We start from the raw sequence: 24,754 nt of genomic DNA, 5'->3' as shown, positions 1-24,754 counted from the left end.
TGCATATATATGATAATAACATTGATACCTAAATGCTTTCAGACCACAGGCTGGATTTTACAATCCCTTGAAGGCAGCTGGAGGACTAGCACTCATATTTGAAAATGGAAATTGCCTGATTACTGTTAAGATCATGCATATCTTGACCCTATTTTTGGCCAGGTAGCTGAACAAACAGGTCCTCTGCAGTCATGTCTGAATCTCATTGCAGCAGAGTTAAGTGTGGGTAAAAATAAAAAAGGCAGAATTATTCCTGCGATGTTGAGACAAGAAGTGTCTGATGTAGGAACAAATCCTTGGGCCATTGTGAGACTACCCAGTCACAAGCAGCCTCCTTCATTTGGGAGTAGTTTATATTGCAGAGCAGGTTTCATAATCTGCCCATCGAAATTTGCAAGACTATACAATCATCCCTCTGTGTCCCTTTTGTTTTTTGGAATTTTTGCAAATTTTTAGAGCTTGCAACTTCCTGAACCAGTGCCTTCTACTCCAATTTATACGCCACACTAGTAGTAATCAGTCAGTACTTTTGAACATAGGGATATTTAACTACATAACTTGTCCTTGGGCTAGGGCAGGGAGAGGATCATATTTTCTACTCAATTTGCCAACCTTCAATGCCAAGATTTCTGTTCTGCTCAAGAACAAGAATATTCCCAGATCCTTGGTCTGATTACCACCCACTCTCCAAGTGTCCTCCTGATGTGTGGGTGTGTTTGTAGGTTCACATGGCTGGCAGCAAGGCAGAACTCAAGAGATTCTGGATGAAACCACAACATCAGTTTATATAACAGAATATTTTCCATGCAGCAAAACTAACAAAAGGCAAGCCAGAATCTTAATAAAATACTTACGAAGCAGACCAGGCACTCCTAATGATTACACATACTTTCCTTCTGAGAGGGAAACATATCCCTTGTAGGGGCTGGCAACCCAAACCAAGCTCAGTTTGTAAAGCTCTATTCAGGACAGTTTATTTTAGGATATCACTCCACAAGACAGCTCATGTGCTAATTAGGCTTGGAATGACTGGGCTCAACAGAGCATTAAGGGTAAACTAAATCTGATAACCCTGGATTAACCAAGGTCTTCTGCTGATGTTGGGCCACACAGACCTATTGACTAGGAAAAAAAAAAAAAAAAAGAGGGCAAGCAGGGATGATCCTTGACTCTGTACTGGGAGAGCAGTCAGAGTTCCAGGAGACCCATCAAGTCTACTGAAAGGATGACCAGGTTGGATGGGGCTTTGAGCAACCTGGTCTAGTGGAAAGTGTCCCTGTCCTTGAAGGGGCGTGGAATGAGATGGGAACTCCAAGGTCCTTTCCAACCCAAACTATCCTATGATTTTGTGAGCAGTCTGCTTTTAATCACCTCAAGGGTGTTTTAGAGAACTGAGGAGACACTTTAAGACTGCAGGCTCACAGATCTTTGCAGACAGGACATGTTCACATTTGAACATCTTCGTTCTTGAAGCTGTTGCATCCTTTCTGGACCATTAGCACATGTAGCTGAGACAAACATTTGCCTGTGTTAAGCCCTTGCACTGAGATGGGCCTTAACAAAACCACAAGGTTTTAAAGCTCTGCAACTTTTGAACACGTACTATAAATACACTGGGTAGTCTTATTCACAAGAATGCCAAGCCATTTGGGAATACTGCTGGGCTTTGAAGTTTGAAAGCAAGATTCACGGACTAATTAATCACAGTATGTGAAAAGTATTCATATTATCAGTTTCAAAAAATCCTCCTTAATTTCCTGGAATGCTTTCACATTACAATCAGGGCACCTCATAAATCACTATTTTCTTTTTCTAGATTGTTCAGTATTTCATATCACAAACCCCAGAGTTTCCCATTTACCACAAGTAACTTCCATTTTTTCCATCTGCCCTCTTAGGAACATTTTCCAGGAACTTTTTCAGTTTCCTAGGCAGTTTCTCAATTCCCTCCAGCTATGCATTCATGCTTCTCAACCGGGGTGACTAATTTCACACAGTTTTCCAATTGGCAGTGGGATTAGAAGCAGTAAAATAATCTTCCATTCCATTTCTTATGTACATTAACATCCATATGTATGTGCCTGCCAGTTAACGTCCCCTATGACCAGGGTGACAATCAGTTACTTTTTGCAGTTTAATAACAACAGTTTAATGAGCTGGAATGCATTTAATCAGTTTAATAATTTGGAATCTGACAAAGTGTACTTTCGTGACTATCTTCTCTTACACATGCTTATGTAACTTACTATCAAGCTAAAAAATGTCAAGATTTACAACAAGACTAGCCTAGGAGAAATTGGAGGATTTTTTTAAACATACCTGTTCTCTGAGGAAAGCAGTTGGTTTTTCCTTGTCTCTGGAGCTGGGTTTTGGAGCTTGCTCTCTCAGGCTGCATAAATTCTCAGCATGTCAACATGAAATTTCTCTTTGAGGTCCCTCAAGAGGTAAAAGGGTCCTCGAAGTCTTACTGGGGTCTGGGCTGACGGATATGTCTCCATAGTGAATTTGCCTCTCTAAAGCAGTGAGGTCTAGTGGTCTGCACCCTTGAAAGAACGTTCCCCTTTCATTTTGATGGGCCGGCCAAGAGATTGTTGTGGTTTTTCTTTTCAACTTCAACTCATGCCAAGGGGAAAGCAGGAACAAGGCACTGGACCAAAATCCTGGCTGTTGAACGTGCTCTGGTACAGAGCAGAATCACTCCTCAGTGCCTCTGGGACAATTACAAATGCATCATTTCAGTTCAGGGAGTTTCTCTACCTTGGGGTACCAAATGTCACCAGCACAAAGCCTGGGAGAGGTCAGGATTATGGAAACATTCTATGGAGTCTCTGAAACTTTTGCAAAGTCACCGAGAAAACTGGAGATTACAGAAACCTCAGTGGATCCAAAATGACTCCCAGCGTCTCAACCAGATACGGCCAAGCAAAAATTGAATGGCTGTGGCTGGAGCACTGCCACCTTTGTGCATTAACCACCCCCATGCTACTGCCTGTCAGTGCCAGGACACACCTGTTTTCTTGCAGTTTCCCCCCTCCTCCTCTCCTGTTGTGCTACAAACTGGCTAGCCCTCCTCATCAGGGTCAGGGATGCCTGAGGTCACCCTGTGCTCCACGCTGCCTCACCTCTCCTCGGACGAAGTGCTCCATTGAAACCAACCACTCTGAGGAGCACGTGGGAACAAATAAGCTGTGAGGTTTACTGTAATAAGCAGTCACCACCTTCAGAGTGCTTTATACAGTAATTATAAATAGCAAGAGCCTATGGAAATGAAAATGAGGGATATGACAAGGGTCTGAAAGTGGAGGAGACGTCTGTGTAGGAACAATGCTCTCCTCAACAACATTCCGAGCATTACAACCTGCAGTTGGAGGACATATCTCAGCAGCAGAGTAAGTCAGATGCCACTGACAGTGGACAAGTGAGAACAGCTTGTTGCCAGTAGGAAATGGCTAAGTGCAGATACATGCTGAAATCCTCTTGCTGGTTTTCTGAAGGGAGCTACAATCACTGCTCAGGATAAGACACACTTGAGCAAGAAACCCCTTAGAAGCCACAGCAACTCACAGGAGACCAAGTGATGAAGGAGAGGTCAACCAGGGTAAGCCTAACCCCAGGCAGATGTGTCATTCCAGGTATCAATCATCAGAATGAATTAGGCTGAGCCAAGGAAGATACACTGTGTGGGTCATCTTGGGACCAGAGATAAGAGAAATTTACTCCTCTCACTGGATCTTCTCCTTGTGTGGGCTTATCATTTTGCCACCTGAGTTACTGGAAAAGGTTTGAGGGTGGGACTACAGGGGAAAACACCAAGTAAGCAAACATTGTAATGAACCTGCCTGCTAAGAGCAGAAAATTGTGCTAGCACAATAATCAAGACAGGTCATTCTCCCTGCTAAGAAGGGCATCTGGGAGTACAGCTATGCCATCTGAGCTTACACAGGGGCTTACAAGTGACAATGCAGCCTGAGGCACACACCCCTGCTCTTTGCCATGGGAACACCAGAGAGGGACCAAAAGAAGTTATCTTGCTAAACAACCCAGGTGAATTGGGCCTACAGGCAAAAAGAGGCAAAGCAGCCATGGGGCTGGTCCTGCACCAGTGCAGGCAGACCATAACAGGGAAGAATGAGCACACTGAAAGCATTTAGGGCATGTTCTTCCAGAAGCAATGGCAGCTACTCTGAGTTCATAAAGAATAAGCTGATGTTCTGGAGTCAAACTGATGAGATTAGTATAAGTTGGGTAGGGAGCAAGGACTCTAGTCTGAGGTAACAGAAGGTCTGAGGAAAGTGTCAGCTGAAAACCTGGTATTTGCTAAGGTTTTCCATACAGGATCTAATTGAGTATGTTTTCCCTACAACTCTCAGAGCAGAAACTCCCTTCTTCCCAAAAGGAATTGCTAGCATTCATATACTGTGAGATATCTCTGACACTGTCCCCAAAAGCCTAACAGGGCAGTGACACTTGCTCTCTGCTTCCAGAGAGCATTTTGTGTTGGAGCAGAGAGTGGCAGCTTGGTGGCAAGGCCAGTTTCTTATCACCTGCCAAGGGTACAAAGCATTGCTAATATGACTCAAATATTGATTATTTATCACTCAAAGGTACTGCCAGCCCCACAGCCTCAGCACTGCCCAAAAACCAACACACGGTCTCTCTTCCAGGAGTCCAAAATCAGAACTTAAGCATGAGCAAGAAGTTGCCATCAGCCACATTCTGGCCACTCACCGACATTACAGCTCTGCCTTCCCCCTCCATCCCATTTACAGCAGTTAACTAACACAGCAGGTTTTGGTTGGATTTTTTATCCCACTACCTGTAAATTTAGCAACCATCAGCCTTGCCCAGTAAAAAGTACTTAGCATGTGTCTGAGGGGTAGAAAAAAATACTGTCTACATGATCCTGGGGCTGCAACACAACCGTGGTAAGGAGACAAAGAGCTTGTGGGCCAGCCTGCTTTTGTGCTCAACACGTGTCCTTGCTTTGACCCATTTTTTTTTCAGAAAATAAATATTAAAATAATTTTCAAATAAAATAAATATTAAAATAATTTTCATCAAGAGAGAAAACTGAACCAGAATCAGAGACCACAGGTATTTTGACAGCCTATTTCTTTCTTATTGGAGAGTAAGCAACTTTGAGATGAGTGTGAGGGCATGCAGGGAAACCTTCTTGACAGATAATAACAATCATGGCAAATCCCTGCTAAGGCTCATTACCAATACAGCTGTCATTGATCATTTTACCCCCTGCCAGCCAAGCTCTCTCAGTTTCTTCAAGCCTTATCCTGCAGACTCTCACACAGCTGGAATGTCTTGGTGAGCTTCTGGCTCTTTTGGGCTTGGACTGGCCAGCCAGAAGCACTTTATCCACATCAGAACACTGCCCATGAAGCAGCAGAGGTCGAAGACAAGTGAGGCTCTCCACCCCTGGTCAGATTCCAATGGTTTCCACAAGCATGAGGACAAAATCTTGTCCAGTATGGGCCTTGATTCCACAGCTGACAGGAAGGTACCTCCAATCCTCCACCACTCAAGTACCAGCAGAGATCTCCACATCTCCTTACTTTGAATTTACTTTTTTGGGTTCAACTATCAGAACCTTGCCTACTGAGATGAATTTTCACCCAGCACCCATGATACAGAAGTTGCTTTGGATTGAACATCTCAAGCTGACCCAGTTTATATGAAACAGAATGGTAAAAAGCAAACAGAGATGTAATGAAACCTTTTTAATTTTTAAAGAGCAGATCTCTGGCGCGTCAGAGGAAACAATTACAATGCCAACAAGAACAAACAGCTTGGAGAAGTACTGCAGAAAATACTTTGAATTTAAGTAAAAAAAACCCAAACCCTAGACTCATCAAGAAAGATGAGGTGATTAGAACAGAAAGGCTTCTGATCAACCTGAATGAGTAACCACACCAAGAAGGATATTAGTGGTAAGAAAAACAGCACCTTCAGTGTTGTTTTGGCAAAACAAATATTGAAGCTGCAGCAATGACGGGTTGGATAATACAGGGCAAAGAAGGTGCAGAAAAGGAAATGAGCTTTTGACTGGAAACAAATTCAAAAAGATGAAAGCACTCAAGTCAGAAGAACAGGATATTCTTGATCCCAGAACAATGAAAGAATAGCTGGTTGATCACAGCTGGCAACTGCACTATTGATAAAAATATCCATTAGAAAAGAGAGGAAGAAGGTGAAACCATGTGGCTGACAAATATTAAAGGTAAAAGTCTTTAACTGTTCTGCAAAGGCAGGGGAAGTGACCCATGTTAGATTTAACAACCTGCCCTTACTATTATGTAAGTCTTTCAGAAAACACTAGAAAAGAAAAATAAGACAGGGAAATAAATTAAAAACAGGGCAAGGCACAAGAAGGGGTTGCAAAAGTCAGAGTATTGTCTGGGTATCAGGAACCACACCAGAGCGAGATCTTGACTCACCAGGAACATCAGACTGGAAGAAAATGAAGATGTCTGGGACTAAAAATTTGTTCTTTGCTCACACAGCCTCAGACACCTGACAGGCAGTAATGGAGCTGTGGGCAGGCCATTCCTGAATTCACAGCATATTCTCCTGGGCCACCTGCACTTTCTGCAATGCAGGTCCAGGTCCCTTGTATCTAGAGATCCAGCTGCACTTTATCTTCATCATCTGCATTGATGCAGTGAGGAAGACACAGTACTGTGGATGATTTCAGTCAGCTGCAGTCACCAGAAGCTCTTGCCCATCTTTCAAGTGTCTCAAGGCAGAGATTATCTGTGCACTCCCACTGCTTAACAGATGTTCTTGTAAGAGTGGTACCTACTAGCCAGGCACAGCGTGTATGCCTTGGGGACATTCCCACCCCACACAGAGGAGGCTGCTTCACCTTCTTTTTGTTCCTTTAAGCAAGCATTGTACACACAAACCATAGATACGTGAGTTTTCTTCCACACGCTATGCAGGTATGTGTGTCCTGGTGTCCTGTACATTCTGTTGCACATCCTGTCCTCCAGCCCACGATGTGCTGCACACAGTCACGCTGTTGTTACCCACCACCCATCTCCTATAACAACCTCCTGCTCTGCAGCAGCAAACCCAGTCTGGTGCACACCTGCAGGAGACATCCTGCTCCCTGCTCCCATCAGGAGCCTGAAAGAGACAGATTCTGGGAAACACAGAGAGGTTTTTCCCAGGTCCAAGAGCAAGACAGGGGTGAGAAAGAGCTGCAGTTCAGGAAGCCTTATGTTGCTTCCAGGACATTGCCATCAATCTGCAAGAAGGCAACATGCCACTTTGAGATTTTGCTGGAAGCCCTCTCTTCCTCACCTGGCAGCCTGCACTGAAACTCTGGGTTTGCCTTCATCACCAAGTATAAAGGCTGTGGAGCCTTGTTACTCCATAGGGATGGAGAGGAAGCAACTGAATGAGAACCTGCAGCATCAAAATGGTTCCTCAGGAGAACTACTGCAGAAAAAGCTGTGCTGAGGATCACCCCCACCCCCACAAACCCTGCAGGGCTGCACACAGCACTGAGCATCTCGGGGAACACAGTGAGAGGCTGGAGAATGACAACAGAAACAACACATTTGCATTCCCTGACAATGGCAACCCTGAATCTCCCCTCTGTGTGCTCTCCCACTGGTCTCTGACCCAAACCTCCTGCTCCCCCAGCTCTGCAATGCCTCTCATCTGCCTCTTTCCACGGTTCCTCTGCAGCTCTGCTAAACATCTACCATTTTATCTACATTTTTCCTGTGATCCTGTTGGTCTTTATAGGCCTAAAAAGCCTTTTGTGAATTATTCTTGGGTCACTGGCAAATAGGAAAAAATTTCTGTAAATAGGTATGACCTGCCAAACTCACTCTTTAGCAACACTGGTATAAAAGGCTGCAGGTGTGTGGAGATAAAAAGACAGATCTCCATCTCCCTTGTACTCCAGTACACCTTTATGACACCCATCAATCTGCACCTTGTTTATGTTACTCTGTGACTCCCATTTACTTCAGATTCGCCCAAAATCCTGCAATTGCAATCCGAAATGAGAAAAAGCTCAGCATTTTCTGTAACTCCGAAAGACTGGATCTGCTATTCTATTATCTCCTTTTGTTATGACATTCCCATTTGCACATTCCCCTACAGCCACGTCACTTTAACACATATACCAAAAGCCCAGTCTTTTATACTTTTGCTTTATTGTTCTCACTGTCATACTGAACATTGCCCCTGCAGCATCTATATCCTTACCCACATATATCCTTTTCTTTGTTCAAGCCCTTCTCCTATTTGCAGAGGCAATTTAATGGAAGGATTTGTGCAGAGGGTGGGGGAGGGAGGAAGAAAAAAGGAAGGCAGGGAGGGAAAAGAGGGATTTGGCTATAACAAGACCATGTAATTAAGCTCCAGTAACCGGTACCCAGCCTGGACCCCTCATTTCAGTAATTAAAAGCAGTAATTCCTCCATTCCTAGATAACCTTTCTCATCTGATCTGTGAAAAGAGGCAGGGAGAATGCATCCATTTACACAGCCAGCACAGACACACCCTGGCAACACAAAGGACTCCAGCCTGCACAGAGCCCGTGTACCGCTCAGCAGAAGGACAGCGTTTTACATGTCATGATATTTACCCTAATGCCTTTTGAACAAATGATTTACCAGTATTTAGGGGAGGGAAAAAAAGAAGGAAAAAAATAAAAAGCCAAAAAAAAGAAGGCAAAAGCCACAGTGACAGCAACCTTTCCTCTGTCTGAGCCCTTTGTCTCTGTCTTTTCATGGAAGCGCTGTCTGTCAAAACAGCTTTTGAGCTGCACAGCAGCATCACCGCCAGGGATGCACGGAGAGCATGGTAGCTGGCGGGACCACAACAATCCGTGCGGGCTCGGCTGTCATGGCAGGCACAATGGAGAGCTGTGCGGAGGCACTGCCAGGGCGAAGCACGACTCGCCTCTGCACAGCCAGCCCCGGACATGACAACTGCTATTTCACAGCTACAATGGACAAACACACATTCTGCGCAGCAGCCACAGCCTCCTCGCTCGCTCACAGCCATGACAGCCACAGCCAGCTCCAAAGCAATGCAGCCTCTGAAGAGACAAAGCAACCCTAAAATCCTTAAGCTTCATCGGCTAGCTGGCATCCTCCGCAAAAACAAACCGGTCACCGAGCGGCCTGGAAACCAACAGCACAGCTGACACCCACCCCGATAATTCATCCATCTCACCTTTGCACAGATCCTGCGTCCCCCGTCTCCTGTCAGCGAACACACTCTGCTCCAGCACTCCTGAGCGCTCAGATTCCAGAAGGCTCCGTGCTCTCTCACCAGGATGCTGTGGGAAACACAGAGTCAATTTTTTTTTCTAATTTTTTTTTCTTCACAGCTGCATCCCTGGCAATGCAGAGGGTCTGCGCAATCACATCTCCGATGCTCCTGCCGCTGCTGCTGCTGCTGTGACGTTGCTGCGTGTGAAGGAGCAAGCATGCCCACAGCACCGCCACTTCAGCTCGCAATCAGTCCCCATGGAACCTCAGACAAGGCAGGGGATGGGAGGGAGCAGAAAAGGAGGGGATGATGGAGGATTGATTCTTACAGGAACAGGGAAATCAGGTAGGCAGCATTAGGAGAAATAAAAAGAGCGAAGCCTCTGCCATAAAACAGAGCTGTAGCATCCTATTTCGTGATGAGACTGGATTTTGGATGTTGTGTGCTTGCAGGCTGCCTGATCTTTTCACCCTGTCTTTGCAAAGGAAAGCAAAAGGAACTGGAGTGTTCCTACTGTTGATAAAGGCAGCTAGAACCCTTGGAGATAAAATGGCAGTCTGCAAAGCAATGCAGAGGAGGAGGAGGAGGATGGGAAGACTACAAGAAGCTTCCTGAAGCTTCTTTAAATTTCTGTAGTGCCTTGCCCGAGACAGCTTCATCTGCAGTGTATACAGCATTCCTGAAACGCAGCCACCTCCAGAGCAAGACACAACCACCACCACTTCCCACAGTGGTGAACCCACCTGGCAGGGGCAGGATGTCTGCAGTCCCTGCTCTCACAGGCGACCTCAAATCAAGGTCCCACCAACTCTTAGCTGCAGGTTATGATTAAAGCCCATGACCTGGGCTAGATCCCAGCATCTTGCAACCCACAGCAGATCTTCCTACCTGAAACAGGGGGTCACCACCTGCAAAGCTCAGGCTCTCTTGCTATCTGGAATGATTTTTCCATATCTGCCTTTCCAGAGGCAGCTGGTGAGAAGAGGTGATAGATCTTGCTCCATAGGCAGAGTAGTGCAGCTCCTGACAGGGTACAGTAGCTGTGCAAGGGACAAATGTGACTACTTTTGCTTTTCTACCTGCTGGGGCACAACCACACACCCCAGAAACTTAGCTGTACTCTGCCCTGTCCCAGGGCAGATATTTCTAGCACTGGAGCAGCATCCATCCTGGAGGGACCACTCACATTACTGCCCTTTCTCATCCAGCCCCGTGCCTACAGCCCCGTGCAGAGCCAAGCACAGCCCAGAAATTGAGCACCCATGCTGGAAAAAGCAAAACCTGTGAGCCCCAACCTCCTAAATTGAGGCTCTGTGGGAAGTGAGCAGATCAAAGCAAGGCAGAGAAGGGGTAAAATTGTTACATTGACACAAAATTCTAAGAAATTAAGAACTGCCACATGGCTGAATACTTTTTACTTTATGCCATGATGTACCCAAAGCAGCAAACAAGTAACACAAGTACAACAACCCAGACAATATAAAACTTTACAGAAGCTTCTGCCTCTGGAGAGGTCAAATAAAAAAAAGCTATGACATAAAAAGCTATGACAGAAAAATGTTAGACTTATTACTGGAAGTGGCTGCCAATTTTCTCAGATCCAAGAATACGATGAACTTTTAAAATGTCTCTTCAAGAAACATTTAAATCAGATTTCTGTCAGAAAACTACGGGGCTGGGGTGTGGTTCCTACCAAGGGCTTCAGAGGCAGGAGTCCAGGATTCCCCCAGCGCAGAGACCATTCTACTGGGAAAAGAGAAAGTGCCTTGGGCTGTAGGCTGTGCAGGCTGTTTGCAGTGCACTGGAGCCAGCATCACAGATGCAGCTCCGCTACTCACCTCCAAACCACAGTGAATGATCCTTCCACCACTCCCAGAGGTCAGGCTCCACAGGCCAGGTCCTTCCCAAGTGTTGGTCCTATCAGCAGCACTTTCTGCTCCCCAGCCCACTGCCTGCCTTTCCTGGGAGAGAAATGCTTGGGACCCACTCCACCAGCTGGTACTGTTCAAGAGGCAGGGACAAGCCCCCAGGAGGATGCAGGAGTGAGGGACCTACCTCCATGCCTGGCCATTACAGCAAGAAAGCCAGTCCTGGCAGGCTCTGCTCCAGCCAAGCTGCTGTAAATGAGACTATTTACTTGTCACCCTGATTTTCTAAGACTTTGCTAAGCCTTCTGATGTTTGCATTCTTGTAACGAACTTTCTCACACACAGTTCTGTAAACAACTTATGTTCTGCATTCTTTCATGGAGGAGGAGAGAATTGATGGACTCTTGGTCTGTCCAGTGTCATTGGAGAGGTGGCACTGTCACCCTCCAATCCACTGTCACTTTTGGAAAACTATAAATGTTGGAGTCAGAAAATAAAGATCCCTCTTTTGTTCACCTGGAGAGCAGCAGTGTCCGTGTCGTCTTTTCGTGTTGTATTACGACATTTACTGTGCTCCCATTAACGTGCAGCCCCAGGACCCCCGCATGGCCAGTGCCATTGTACTGTCAGTGTTAATTAAGGCAGCCTCAAGCAGACATCTCTGGCCCCTTCAGCTGGGACAGTCAGGGAGCAACAGCGAGGAAAGAGACGGAGAATTTCAGCTGTGGAGCTCTGTGCAGAACAAGGAGCATTTGTTACCCAGGAGACTTGTTCCCACAGCAGAGAGGAGAATGGAAACTATTTCAGTGCCCTCCCCAGTCCTCCACAAGCATTGCCAATGCTGACGCCAGGAGGTATAAATGCTGGCAGGCTGAGTGCTTGCCTTCATCCCTGCCCCTGCCACAGGACACTGCCATTAACCAATTCACTGACAGCAATGCCTGTCTGGTGTAGCAGACACACACACCAGAGCAGATGGAGTCGAGGGGTATTTTCTTTAAAATCAGACACACCAGTGAAGCAGACAAGGGGTTCCTGAAGAAACACTCCTATTTACATATCTGTTCCCAAGATAAATGTGTGTACCCTCCTCCCAAAATACATTCTGCATGTTTCCCAGATCTCAAACTCACATGGCCTCGACCCTCTGCAGCACACACCCCTCTGCCGCATCTCCCTCCCCAGTCTGCCTCACTCAGCAACAGCGCCAGGAACTGACAGCCTGTCCCAAAGCTTTGCAGGCAGCAAGAGATCTCAGGTACTAATTAATAAGGAAGAACAAAGCTCTTCCTTGCAGACTGTCTTCTAGGAGATGACTTCTATTTGATCACAGAGATGAGTCAGTGCAAGAAGGGGAGCATGGCTGACTCCACAGTGTCATGCAAGGAGGAATCAGGGATTCTGCCGGCTAGTGACTTTATTCCTTGGAGAATGAAGGTGAGAGAGACGGAGGTGTCAAGACATGCCTGCTCCTACAGTAACAGGGGTTCCCATCTTGCTTCACCTGGGCAGGCAGGGATAGGTGCTTCTCACAGACTCCAGCACTCTGGTGTAGGTAGCTTGGCAGAAGAAAATTCCTTAATAAGCAATATCAGTCTCACTATGCACAAGCATCCCAGGTGTCAGGCAGGATTTCTGCAATCTCGCCTCCTCGGCGCATGTTCCAGGGCTGTCAGAATTGAAGGCACCACACAATCTCCCACCTGTGCAGTCCAGTAAGGAAGCACATCCTCCTCCCAGTCCCGGGCTGCAGCAAAGCTGACCACTCTGGGGGAGCCACAGGTGTTGCACTCAGACTGGAAGTGAGCTGTACATGTACCTGGAGTTCTTGCTGACAAGAGCTAGGTCACAAATAGATCAACTGGGTGTTAGAAAGCCCAACACATTTCAGTCTTGGGCTTGGGCTTCTTCCTTCATATACTATGCAGGAATTGGCTGGTAAAGTCAGCACATGCCCACGTACAACAAGAACCCATTCCATTTTTGCCACAATTGTGCAGTAAAATCACCCACCAGCTGACCCAGCCTCCCACCTATTTGCTGCAAAGCTGCTCCAGTGATGCATGAACTGGAAACAGCTCAGTCCCAGATTTCAGTCAGCTGTCTGGGCTGTAACTTTGACACTATGCTAGGACAGGTCTTTAATCATCTCTCACCATCAGGTGTGCAGCACAACCTGCCCACCCTTGAAACTGCCAGGCAGCCCCAGCTGCTGCCTCCAGCTTACAGCTGTACCCCAGCAAAGGGAGCTGTCTGCCACCTCCTCCTAAAGGGAGGGCATTTTGACCAATCCCTCAGTACCTTCAGTGTGTCCATGCCGCTTGAGCAAACAGAAGGTGGTACAAGCAACAGCAAGCTCTCCATCACAGCAGAAAACCTGTGCCTCACTATCTGCACATGCAACAGCAGGAACATGCCTAGAATACACATTCTGGCCACATTTGTAGCATGGCCACAGGGACATCTTCACTCTTTCCTATGTGCTGGACCACTCAGGAGCAAGGTGAATGCAGCTTGTTCTTTCCACCCTGCTTACCCATTGTTTGTAGCAGAAATGTAAATCACATGGCAACCCCACCCAGCACCAACACCATCCAGGCTGTTTGGGAAATGCCAGAGAGAGGGATGTTGGTCAGAGTTGAACTAAGAGCATGGGTCTGCTCAACTGGAGCAAGGGGGAACCAGAAAACAGGAGCCAAAACAAAAGCAGATGACGAACCTTCACCATAAAGGAAAACTAAAATAATTCTGCATTCCTTCAAGTCCTGTGCTTCAAGGTCAAACAACATCTCTCTGACATATAGAGATCAATGCAGGCTGATCGTTATTGACATACCCTCGGCATCTTTTCTGTTCAGTGGGAACAGATACAGGAACTTTTAAATGAGGGGTCAAAAATCCAAGCAGACTGATAAAAACATATGTTAGCACAGCGGAAATGCTTGCCCTCAGCCCTCCCATTTCCCTGGGGGATCACAAAGCGATCCACACTGAGACTGCTTTCCAAGGGGAACTGAGGACAGAGGCACAGGAGTCTGTGAGGTTTTGCAGGTCAAAGACACATTCTCAACATCCGAATTCACCATCCCACCATGATGACCCTGTGCCCCAGTGAGCCCTGCCCACTGCCCACAACAGCAGTACTGATTTCTTCAGGGCTAGCAACCCAAGGCAGGAGGCACACCTCCAAATGAGGAAATGGCTTCAAAGGAGAAAGTTGTTGCTGTTTTTTTTTTAAATGTTGGACATTCCTTGTTCCTTGCTGTCTTCTAACAGAATTAATTCCCCAAGCTCAGTCCTCTGTTATTTGCGAACATTCTCTGAACTTCCAGCTTATCTTTATCCATGCACAGCTCACCCCCATTCACTCATGTTCCAAAAATGAGCTTTAATGTCAGCATTTATCCAGCCTGTGTTTAAAGTCATATCATTTGAGTTCTCTAATCACTTCACATTAGGTAGGCTTTTCATTCCTTTGATCATACCCATATTCCTTCTCTGGACCCAACCCATTCTGCACATAGCCTTCAGAGAGTGACTGGAAATGCTCACAGTCTTCCAAGAAAGGTCTCCCATGCCTTAATGTACTAAAATTTCCCCATGTCTGCTAGAAATGCTTTGTCCAATGTGTCACATTGAATGACATGTACCTTTTCCATGGCTGCATCATGTTAGATGCTCACAATTATCTTGTACATCACTCTGAGACCCTGAGTTTTCCCTCCACTGCCACTTTCCCCCAGTGAGTTTCCAGACAGAGCTGAACTTTTTTGTTGCTCATTTCTCAGGAACACAGCCACGCAATTTTGAACCATCCAGTTCCCACTGTACTGTTCCTTAAGGAATAATCCCAGCTCTTCCTGCTGAGTAACACTGAACAGCCTCTGATGATGCTTCCTTAGCTTTGTGTCTTTAGGAAATATCACCATTGAAGTCTTACTTCTTTGGAGCACAGAGCATTATTTCATGTATTCACAGCTTCCATTTTGAGGCTGATCTCCACTAACAACTTCCCTTCAGAGCAGTAGTTCCTCTTTCAACATTCCTGTTATCTTCCTCTAGTCTGCTTACTGCCTCTTAGTTCTCAAAGGGTACTATGAATAGAAGAATTACACATGGATTAAAGGCAGGCAAGACAAGCACTTGAGAAATCCATTTCAGGTTATTAAACAAACCAAATACTAGCAAACGTCCCGGAACAAATAGACAGGATATAGTACTTTGTGTCTTGCTCCCACTCTTTGCTGACCATCTGCAACCACTTCTATAAAAATCATACTGGGCAAGGTGGTTCCTCCATCCCAATCACCATCTGAATTCCCAACTTCCACTACTGAGGTCAAATCCTTCCTAGTGCTGGCAATTGATGCTTCACTGCCCAGGAACAGAGGCCCTCACAAGCTCCATAAAAAGTCACAACTCCCAGATAGGGCTAGTGCTGGCACGGCTCTGCACAGGGCTGGGCTCAGTTCCACATACCTCCACACTACTGAGGCTTCTTTGGGAAAACTAAACCCTGCCCACAACCAGCTGCCTGTTTCCAGTCCTTTCCAGCTCAGGATTCCAGTATGTTTGCACCCCAAAGGAGGCTGGGGTAACAGGGAAATGTGAATCACTTGGAATTCTGTGTGAAAGGGAGAAATGACCCTACAAACCAACTCTTAGTGCGCACCTTCTACTCCTAATACTTAAGTACTGCCCAAGCAAGAGCACAAAAAAGTAGCTGAATGTTTCTAGACATAGGGAAATCAGAACACAAACAGCAGAGCAGCTCCTGGATCATGTCTGAAGGCTCAGCTTTGATCTAATAAACCAGGCTCATACAGCTGCACAGAAAATCTTGAATTAAAGCAAAGCCTGGACATAACTGATCTAGACTGAGGCTTCAGGGTGTTTTAAGTAGGAGCTCAGCTCTAAGAACAAAGCTGTTTCTTCAAACACTCACACAGATATTGATGCTACATTTACCGGGAATATAAACCCTCGCCAGTCAAAACCTTGGCAAAAGAAGCAGAAAGGGTATTATTAAAAATAAAAAAAAAAAAGCCTTTTAATCTGGCAAACAACTGCCTGGAATCACTCTGAGCAGCCATGGTAACAGTGGATATTAAGGTGTTAATGGCTTCACTCCTATTAAAATTACTTTTCAATGCTGCCCCCAAAGCACCATTTACCTAAATAACTAGTTTCACAATAACTTAATGGTTCCCCACTGCCATGAGGAAAGCCTTAAGTTGCCACATAACATAATACACTGGGGCTGGTGAACTTGGCACCCACAGCACTGCTGCATTCTGACCTCAAATAAAAATTATGTACTTCCAACAAAGCAGATGAAAAGCTGCAGGGCTGAGCTGAATCTGCAGCCCTGAAATGGTTTACTGTGTACACAGCACGCACTGCTCGAGGATAGTGACTGCTTATGGTTCCCATGATGTGCAGCAAAGTGACATTCCCTTCCCACTCCAGGGGCATGGCTGGGCTGACTCAAAGTCAGGGTGACTGCACTGCACACGAGGCTCAGCTCACAGCAACAGCAATGGAAGGGATGAAGCAGAGAAAGGGCAAGCAGAAGAGAAAAAAACATCACTGTTGGATGCACAAGAGGCCACATCCAAGAATGGAAAAAACCCTCCTGCCCTCTTGCTCAAAGACTGAGTCATAAACATTTCAGTTTTCCAAGGCAACAGTAAGTATGAAAACTGTTCTGGATTTCCCTGCCCAGGGCAGGGAGGTTGGAACTAAGTGATCTTTGTAAGGTCCCTTCCAACCCAAACCATTTTATGACCATGTGATTCACACAGAAAACCCTCATTAACATCACTCTGCATGTGCCAAACTCCTTCCCTCCCATCCCCGTCCTGAGCAACAGCAAAAGTCAAACAGAGACATCCATGAACTCGCCGCAAAGAACAGAAAGTTCCCAACAGACTTCCCAGCTCTCAAACATTCCCACTCCACTTTGCAAGGAAGCCCAGACAGTACAAAACCACTTTATTAGAGACACATGATATCAGTTATGGTTGTTTATACTGATTTTCCCTCTAAGTTTGTCCAGTTACCACCCAAACTGGACACACAGTGCTGCTCTGCACTGTTACCTGCCCCAGCTATTTTAGTGGGAAATAGAGCAATGTCTTGGCAGTTGCAAAGCACTCTGTGATTGAAAGATTCATTCCATCCTCACCTATCAGCAGCAACAGAACAGCACAATATTGGCAGGCACAGGGCTCCAGAGCTATACAATTGACTGCCTGGCCGCCTGAGCACCCACATCCCAGCAGGCACCTAAAAAAGCTGCAAAGGGGAGAGGGAACAGGACCACTGAAAACTTCTCAAGACCCTGTCCACCACTTGTACATTAACCTGCTGGCTCTCAGATGGAGCAGTTGTCTTTTACTCTTCACCTCTGCTGTCTACTGTTAGCTGAAGGGATAAGGCCTATACACAAACAGCACATTGGCGTAAATTATAGCCCCTACCATAGCACTTCACACAGCACAGACTGCACATCCCCACCTTTAATCACTGCGCATCACTTGCTCATTCAGAAGGGATCTGTGGTAACTGCAGATCACAGCCAGAGCTTGAGCAATAGTGGCATTTCGCCTTGAAGCAGGCAAACAATATGTAGGGCTGTATGAATAGGCATGTCTTGCATGTGCAAGACTTGGAGTCATCCTTCCCCTCTGCCCACACTGGCACACAGCTCATGGACGTATCCTAAATGGACAAACTGCAGAGAGCTTGACGACAACATGGAAAAAAAGGACAGAAAGGGGTAAACTGCAAAGCAAGTAGGTTAGTTCTCAGGGGAAAACCAGGGGGTGCATTAAAGCAGCTCCAAACTGTGTAAAAGGCTGCTGCCAAGAGCAAGTGGGCAAGCTGCTCTTAACATCCTCAACAACAAGAAGAGGATCCCTGAGAGCCACACAGGGGAAATGAGGTTAGACATCAGGTATAACAGATAAAACTAACCATTCACTATTCCACCAAAAAAGCATAACAGTCAGGAAGTAAATTTGTTTTCTTAAAATTTTCCATGGTCTTGTGTATCTCAGAAGCTCTTTGCTTTACTTATTTAGAGGTATGCACACCTGTTAATCTTCACAGGCCCTTACTGTTAAAAAATGGGAACAATATATTTTTCCAACTTTACTACAAAACAAATGTCCATGTTACAGTCTTGGTCAACTCACAGCATCAGGAAATATCAATAGAAGGAAGAGATTGAACTGCTAAAATGAAGGATGTAGCAGGTAATGTCCTGATCAATGGGAGCTTCCAGAGACTAAATAAAGAAACCCAAGGAATGGCATAGCCCAGGTCCACTGTGCCTGCTCAGGGAGACGTGATTATTACATGGCTTTTGGAGGTCTTACTGTCTTGTGACTTCTGTTTGACTCACAGAAACAGGAAGCCTCTAATGCAGGATTAAAAGCTGAGAGCAATTTATTCCGTGAGACAGAATACCTGGAGAAACACAAACACGCTCCTGGAAAGACACAGCAAACACACAGGTGCAGCTGCGAGTAGAACAGCATCCTGTGCCAGCTGATCTGGCTGGTAATCCACCTGGCTGTTAAAAACATACTCCAGGTGTATCCTTTCCCTACGTAGAATATGCTCTGTGTGAGCTATCAACCAGTGGATTCATCCCTGTTCATCCAGCAAAGAGACCTTTTCCTCAAGAATTCAGTCCTCTTGGAGACGATCCTTGATCACAGCTGAGAACCCTTCTAAATTTCTCTCTGGTTATTATTAACATCCTCCCATCTACCAGGGCAAGCTGTCATGGATCATCAGTCAGCTGTATTCAAGGTCTCCATGTCAGGTCAGCCCATGATTAAGCAACCTTGTGGCTGAATGTGCTTATTGGTGTACATTTAATTAACACAAAGAGTCTTAACTCACACCTCCCAGCTGCTGTGCAAGTTGTGCAAGGTCTACCTCCTCCAAAAGTCATGTTCAAACAACAGGCAGCCATACCATATACAGACAGGCACACAGAGCCAGAAATGGGAAATTTGTTGTCTGTGGGCAATGATTTCACTCAGGTTGGAGAAGGACCCACAGTGAAGGAAATGCTATAGGGATAAAGGGGATCTGTGTGGGGGAGGAAATCGTGACCTGTTCTTTAAAATAGAAAATAAAAGCTGGCAGAGGCAGCAGTGGTGAAACAGGCCACAAAGGCAAAGCAGGTCACAGGAGATGGCTGACAAACGTGCCAAGCTTGGATTGTGTCGGGCAGACCGAAATAGGGCTCAGCCTCCTGTGAGGCAGATGAAAGAGCTGGGGCAGACCGCTCTACACGTTCCCCATGGAGACATCTTATTGTAAAAATCATGGGCGACCCCGGGCCCCGGACGAGGGGAGAGAAAAATGACGAGGCATCTGACTCCATCTTCAGAAGGCTGATGAAGTACTTTATTCTGTAAATCTACAATTGAATCTGCCATGCACTCACATGCTCACAACTGCACAGCCTGCACTCTCGCTGACTCTTGCTGACTGTGTGTGATAGCCCGCAGACAGTCTGGACACAGACACACTCTTGGCCTTGATTGGCCAGGGAAGAAAACATCCTCACTTTGGGTAAACAATCTCCACATTCCATTCTACTTTGGCACAAGACAGGCACAGCAAGTGATAAGAACTGTGTTTCTCTTACTCTGTTTTTCAGAGAATGTGAGTCCCAGCTATATTCCTGGGAAAAGCTTTGCCTTGCTTTTCTCCATGAGGAGAAATGTGGCAACAATATCTCAGTACCTCAGGAACTCCTGGAATCCCTGGTGTGTGGCTCTGGCACCGCAGAGACTACCAGAGAATAGTCTAGAAGGCTATTCTAGATAGAAGAGCCAATAGAAAACTATCAAAAAACATCCAGCAAAGAGGTGCTTAAGGACAAGAAACAAGACAAGACACAGAAGACACATTCCAGTCACAGGAACAAGAGCATGCCAGGGTGGAAAGAGTCCTAAAAGAGCCCTCAGGAGCTCTGTAATATACGATGATACACAGAGCCTTGGCTGAGGCCTAGTAATAAGCAGCCACCATGGTGACTCAGAGAGCTCTTTGTTGGCTGGACATGGGAGAGCAGCAGGAAGGAACAGAATAACTGAGGAGCAGGAAGCCCCTGATGAAGGACTGATTGCCCAGAGCACGTTCCTGGAGAAACAGAAACATGCTTTTCATCTCCATGACGTACTTCCATGTCCGGATAATTCTGAAGTCCGTGCTTTCAATACGTGCTTAAGAAAGCACTCCACCCTGTGCACACACCCAGCCTGTGGCTCTCGACACACAGCATGGAAAAGAGAAGACCAGCCAAAAGGTGAGAGGGCAAGAATGATGGAGCACTGGAGATACAACAGTACAAGCCAGAAGCCAATCATCTGCTCTGCTCTCTCACTAGCTCTCAATGCAACAGCCAGGGAAAATGCTTGGTCATGATGTTTGAACAGGACCTGCTCTCCATCCCTGGGAACATCTGCCAAAATTAGCAATCCCATATCAGAGGAGGTGAAGCATAGTGTCCAACAGCACTTGTAACCTTTTCAGCAATTTTCACATGCCTGCTGCTTTCATAGCAACCTTCTCTTTCACCTTAAAATAAATGCAGCCCTTCTGAAATTGCTCAAAGAATACAGAACCACAGAATCATTGAGGTTGGAAAAGATCTCCAAGATAATCAAGTCCAGCTGTAACCACCCAGCCCTTCCTCTACAAAGCCAGAAACTGGAACTGATGTATCTGGGCATGAAATGTGAGGCAATGAGCTACAAAGGGGGATAAATGCTATAATCCTGAATTCCAGCATCTGAAAGAGATGTGTCTCTGTCCTTGATACTGCTGCTGTCAACTCAGAGCAAACAGGTGAGCCCCAGCTTTGCCCCTGTGTTTGCATCCAGAGAACATCTCACCTCTCCTCCTGTGTGTGAGGCTTCATGTATTAAGCTGTGTAATTAGGCAATGGGTGCTCTACTCCCACAGGGGCTTCTACATTCCATATGAGACCAGGCCAGAGTGGAGCCACATCATCCATCTGCAAGAGGCATTAGCTCCGTCTTCAGACAGGGCTTCTTTGAGCATGAACCCCTCAAGAAGCCTTTTGCAAGCTCTGGGCTTCACACACCGAGCACAAAGACTAAGGGAGGTCTGCTGCCTTCCAGTGAGGTCTCCTGCTTTCCAGCACACAGCATGATGCTGCTGCAGCTTGATAGTAGCTGAACTGCATAACCAGCAAGGAACCTGACCAACAACAAGCAAAACTCAGCCTGAGGGGAACAAACCACAGCTCCAGTTCCACACTGGCATGGTGCATCCTGCACTGGCTGCACAGCTCAAGAAGCGTGGCTCCCCACGTATTTCTGTTGTGTGGGCCAACTCTCAGTTATAGACACCAACTACACCATGAAAAGTGAAAAAATTTGGGATAATGTTTATGTTTATATGGATGCCAAGAATGTCCAGAGCTACAGCCATAATGCAACACAGTTAAACTGATCTTCAGCTACCAGTCCTCAGGACAAACCTAACCCAGAACCAGAATGCCTCCATATCCCATTCTACAGCCCAAGACTTTCTAATGAGGCAGCAAGCTCTGGCCACCAGCAGGGACCTGGCAGCAGGCTAGATTAAAGCTAGATTAAATTTCCCGTACCTCTCATTAGACCCAGTGATAATACTCCGAACACACAGGGAAAGCCCAGTGGCAAATAACTGAATTAGAAGTGAAAGTCTCACACCTTCTGGGAGACCAGTAGATCTGCTGAAGCTGGGGGTCACAGTCCTTTGTGGTCAGCAGGACAGCAAGAGGATGAAAATACGGGAAGCTGTTCTGAACCCCCTCCTGCTGCCCCCCACCAAGGGTCCAATGCTGCTCTCTATGGAAGATTCCCAACACTTTGGCTGAAATGACGCCAGCACTTGGGCAGGGCTTGGTGTTATTTTTAACACTTGCTCACATAACTCTTTGGATGAATCCTGGGAAGAGCTTGTCACCAAAATAGTACACTGTGGGCACTATTTATACACCCACTGGCAGCATCGCAGGATAAGCTAGAGCACCCCTTTATCCTCCTCACAGGGATATAGCGGGGCCCTAAAACATGGTTTGCTGTTTGGGGTAGTCCTCAGAAGTGAGCCATCACCTGCAGGAGGCCTGGTATCCCTGTCCGTCCTGCTGAGGAGACAGACACTTGTCCATATGGGAGGGAAGCCCAGGTACATTAGGCTCGGGGAAGATGGATGGCTGAGTGCACATCCCAGCTGCTGGGGACTAAAAAGGGAACAGTTGTGCCTAAACACAGAAAATGCTGATGACTTCTTATTTTATCTCTCTTTGGCTGCTGCAGGGAAATCCAGCAGGGATTTGGTTTCTTGGTCATCACATCTTTGCCCGATGTGGGAAAAGCAAAGGTGTGCAGTGGTGGGGGCAGGTGCCCTAAATGTCAGCAAGGTTCACTGGAAAGGAGGCACCAGGCTAACAAGACTTACTGCCTTTTATCCCTAGGGACAGCAGCAGCTTCAGGCCTTTCCATATAAAAACAGCGTGCCCTGAAGCACTAAAGGAAAAAAAAAATCAAAAGCAAACCACCCTTTTGTGACTATGCAAGGAAAAGAGGCTCTTCCTCTGTCTGATTTTCTGGTTTAAAAATAACTTCTCTAAAGCCATTCTCGAGCCTATTGAACTTCCTTGATTTTTGTCTTCAGTGAGTTTCTCCTCCCGCCCCCTTTCTCCCAAGACACATCAGACTGCTCTCTACTTTCACATGTCCTAGAGAAGCAGGTGACATGACCTGAAGAACATGCACAGGATGCTGCATGAGAACAGACAAGACAGAGAAAAGAAGGCTCCATCTTGAAGCAGAAAAGTTTGATTTTTTTCAGTATGTAGGTAAAAAAAAAAACAACAAAACAACTATATACACATCTCCTTTCCCTGCAAGAGAGGCTACAGCCTGAGCAGCATACTGGCTGTCTATCAGAGCTACAGAACAATGCAAAATAAACCCACTAATTGATACATGCTGTAAAGGCAGGGGCAGGACTGGTCACATTATTTGGTCATTAATGGTCACATTACTTTTAGCAGAACAAACGGAAGGGATCAGCTCCTACCTTGCCAGATACAACCACCCCAGGATGTGGGCTCAGCTCATCGCAGCTGGAAGCCGAGTGTTAGGAGCACTGGCATGAGAGCCACAGGAGGAACACAGCATGCAGAGCCAGCGATAATCCAAAGCAAAACCAGCTTGTCCCCGTGCCGGCTCAGGGATCAGCGAGCTGTGCTGCGGGGAGTCTCCGCCGGCTGCTCCCCTGTGGATGCAGGATGGCGGGCAACAAGCAAGATGACAAGGCACTTCTTCCAGACAGGAGCTGGCTGAGGAATTCCTGCTGCTGCCAGCCACCTGCCCGCCGTCAGGCACAGCGGTGCCAGGGTCTCACTCAGAGAGCATGTGGGCAGGAGAGAGGAGCGAGGGCGAGGGCCAGATTGCTAATGAAAGCCTCAGTGTAAATACAGATGCGCACAGGAGAGGGCTATGGCAGAAATGCAGCTCGTGTTACAGAGAGCCATTTACAGCAGGCGCAGAAAGCGGGGAGAGTGTGGCAGGGTTGTGTGGGATGGATCCACTGCCTGCCTGCCTGGATGGGAGCGGGAGGGAGGGCAACTGCCTGCCAGGGGAAGCATGGAGTGAAGTGACCACTCGCAAGGGGAGACCTCCCCAATTCCACATTCTCCATCAGATCCTAGGGTCCACATGCAGTATGTGCTAGCAGTAATGCAAATCGTTCCAACTTCCCATCCTGCACCCCAGCTGGCACATCCCCAGCCCCATGCCTTCTCTGGTGTAGACTGCCACAGCAGCCCACCACGCCAGGAGAAAGGCTGATTGGAGCACTGCTCCATTCACCTGCTCGGACCCACTCCTGTTGTCCAGGCCTTCTCCCCAGGCTCCAGGTCTCCACATCTTTGACACTTACCTGCCTCTCCCCATTTCAATGTCTTTGCTATCTCCTGCCAAGATTCTTCTTTCCCTGCCATCTCAGGGTAATTTATAAGCTCTACTGCAGCTGGATCAGCAAATATGGAACATGGGGAACAGGGACTAGGTTGGCATCACAGACTATTCTGAATTGGAAAGGACCCACAAGGACCATCAAGTCCAACCCTTAAGTGAATGTCCCGTTCAGGGGTCAAACCCGCAACCTTGCATTACAAGCACCATGCTCTAACCAACTGAGCTCGTCTCATGGTTAAGATGCAAGGTGTCAAAGGGTTCAGGGTCTTTTGCTCCGCTGTGCCTTCAACTAGAATCAGCAGCAGAGGAGATATTTGCAGGCTTCATGCACTGCCCATTTAACAAGCCTTGGAAGATCTTAGGGAGAGGCTGGGAAGGAGCTGTTTCAGGACATTTCATACCCCAGCAGGCACTGCCTATAAGCCCTGTGCCAGGCAGGCATACAGCTCACACCAGTGACCTCTGAGTGAAGCTGGCAATGAAGAACAGGAGTTCCTGTAGTTCTCAAGCAACCATGGTCTATAAGGATGTGGGGAATCTCCAGCTCAGCAGTGTAAAACCTCAAGACCACTTCCCTGCTCAGTGCCTCAGTTTCCCCCTTTGAAAAACAAGG

The 24,754-nt window shown here is 46.8% G+C and overlaps 1 protein-coding gene across 9 annotated transcripts in view; it reads right to left on the bottom strand.

Annotated features, from left to right (window-relative positions):
* Window positions 1–24,754, bottom strand: part of RUSC2 (RUN and SH3 domain containing 2) — a 59,017-nt gene that overhangs the window by 26,735 nt on the left and 7,528 nt on the right. For 7 of the 9 annotated variants that reach the window (XM_038123363.1, XM_038123367.1, XM_038123364.1 and 4 more), the window contains one exon: window positions 9,210–9,315. The gene's annotated coding sequence lies outside the window, so the exon portion shown is untranslated. Of the gene's footprint in view, window positions 1–9,209; window positions 9,316–9,576; window positions 11,421–23,239; window positions 24,746–24,754 lie in introns of those variants that run through there. The other 2 variants (XM_038123365.1, XM_038123369.1) reach the window with 2 other exon arrangements.

This window comes from Motacilla alba, chromosome Z, assembly GCF_015832195.1.
Source record: "Motacilla alba alba isolate MOTALB_02 chromosome Z, Motacilla_alba_V1.0_pri, whole genome shotgun sequence".
Classification (NCBI taxonomy): domain Eukaryota; kingdom Metazoa; phylum Chordata; class Aves; order Passeriformes; family Motacillidae; genus Motacilla; species Motacilla alba.
The sequence above is the reverse complement of the archived record's forward strand: the minus strand, read 5'-3'. Positions and strand labels throughout refer to the sequence as shown.